The sequence below is a fragment of the Rhinoraja longicauda genome, chromosome 26, assembly GCF_053455715.1.
Source record: "Rhinoraja longicauda isolate Sanriku21f chromosome 26, sRhiLon1.1, whole genome shotgun sequence".
Taxonomy (NCBI): domain Eukaryota; kingdom Metazoa; phylum Chordata; class Chondrichthyes; order Rajiformes; family Arhynchobatidae; genus Rhinoraja; species Rhinoraja longicauda.
In genome coordinates this window covers 27,940,454-27,942,566 of record NC_135978.1, presented here as the reverse complement: position 1 = coordinate 27,942,566, position 2,113 = coordinate 27,940,454, and the positions used below count along the sequence as shown (strand labels likewise).

General features: G+C 49.6%; 1 long non-coding RNA gene across 1 annotated transcript; it reads left to right on the top strand.

Moving 5' to 3' along the window:
* Positions 1-799: 799 nt before the first annotated feature.
* Positions 800-1,721, top strand: LOC144606445 (uncharacterized). Its single transcript, XR_013548949.1, has 2 exons — positions 800-936; positions 1,413-1,721. It is a non-coding gene; the product is annotated as an uncharacterized LOC144606445 (long non-coding RNA).
* The last annotated feature ends 392 nt before the right edge of the window (positions 1,722-2,113 follow it).

Here is a 2,113-nt window from a genome sequence, read left to right as displayed (position 1 = left end):
AACATATAAGATTTTTTGAGGGATTGGACACGCTAGAGGCAGGAAACATGTTCCCAATGTTGGGGGAGTCCAGAACCAGGGGCCAGAGTTTAAGAATAAGGGGTAGGCCATTTAGAACGGAGACGAGGAAAAACTGTTTCACTCAGTGAGTTGTACATCTGTGGAATTCTCTGCCTCAGAAGGCAGTGGAGGCCAATTCTTTGGATGCTTTTAAGCGAGAGTTAGATAGAGCTCTTAATGATAGCGGAATCAGGGGGTATGGGGAGAGGGTAGGAATGGGGTGCTGTTTGTGGATGATCAGCCATGATCGCATTGAATGTCGGTGCTGGCTCGAAGGACCAAATGGCCTACTCCTGCACCAATTGTCCATGGTCTATAAACCTGTACGTCTTTGGGATGTGGGGGGAACCCAGAGCACCTGGAGCTAATCCACACGGTCACAGGGAGAGCGTATGAACCCCACACAGACGTGAGGCAGCAGTTCTACCCACCGCACCACTGGGCCGCCCCACCCGAATGTGCTTCACATTTCTGTAACATTGGCCTGGCCCTCAAGCGTTAATGAAAAACCTTGGCTGGGATGGTCAGTGACTGGAGCAGTCCAGCTGCAGCCTGCTTCAGCTTGCCTGTGCTGTCATTCAGTGACTTCTTGGCAGCATCAGTGTGACTGAACGCCAGCTGGAACTTGATGAACACCAAGTGCAAAGACAGCATGAGATACTTGTCAGGCAAATTGACTCGGGTTTCAATCCACCCTGCCCTTAAAGGGGAATTACAGCTCACTTACCTTCCCAGGCACTGCAGACGCTGGTTCACTCCAAAAATGGACACAAAAGTGCTGGAGTAACTCAGTGCGCCAGGCAGCATCTCTGCAGAAAAAAGGATCGGCGATGTTTCGGGTCGGGACCCTTCTTCAAAGAGGGAAAGCAACTGGAGGTGAATCACAGAGGGGGAGCAGTGAGGGAGGGTCTCGCAGAACCCCTGTCAGAGAGAGGAAACAAACTACTTTAAAGTAGGCATAAAATGCTGGAATAACTCAGCGGGATAGGCAGTATTTCTGGAGAGAAGGAATGGATGATGTTTCTAGTCGAGACCCATCAGCCTGTCCCGCTGAGTTACTCCAGCATTTTGTGTCTATTCGATTTAAACCAGCATCTGCAGTTCTTTCCGACACTTCAAAGTAGGCATAGAAACATAGAAACGTAACATACTATGTTCTCCCTGTCACTGTGTGGGTTTCCCCCAGGTGCTCCGATTTCCTCCCACATCCCAAAGATGAGCAGGTTAGTAGGTTAAATTGCCCCGAATCTGTCGAGAGTGGATGGGATTACATGTGTGAACAAGTGTGACTGGGTGATCGGCGGTCGGCATGGACTCGGTGTTTGTTTCTAAATACTTTTAATTTCCTTCAGATCGGCGGCACAGTGGCGCAGCTGGTAGAGCTGCTGCCCCACGACGCCAGGGAACCTGGTGGACGCGGAAGTGGGGTCACATAGAACGTGTAAATGGATGATTGATGGTCACTGTGGACTCCACGGGATGAAGGGCCTGTTTCCATGCTGTATCTTTCAATACTCCAAACAATGAAGATCCATCTTAATTCCCTTAATTTGTCTGAAGAAGGGTCTCGACCCGAAACGTCGCCCATTCCTTCTCTCCCGAGATGCTGCCTGACCTGCTGAGTTACTCCAGCATTTTGTGAATAAATACCTTCGATATTGTACCAGCACCTGCTAGTTATTTTCTTACAGCATCTTAATTCCCAGATCATGCGGGGTCTCAAAAATCTCCTGTGTTTTATTTATTCAGGGGATGACCATTGTGTACTTCTGATATCTCATCAGTGGTGAACATTGGAGTTACCTTTCTAAACAATCGAAGTCCACGTCGTCATAGTGAATGATTCAGCCGAGTGGTTCTTCTCGTTAAAAATCAACCAACGTTATTGTGGGTCTGGTGCAACATATTAGCCAAAGTGATTAAGGATGGGGCGCAGCGGTACAGTTACTGCCTCACAGTGCCAGCGACCCGGGTGTGATCCTGACCACGGGTGCTTCCCGTACGGGGTTTGCACGTTCTCCCCGTGACCGCGTGGGTTTTCTCCGGGTGCTCC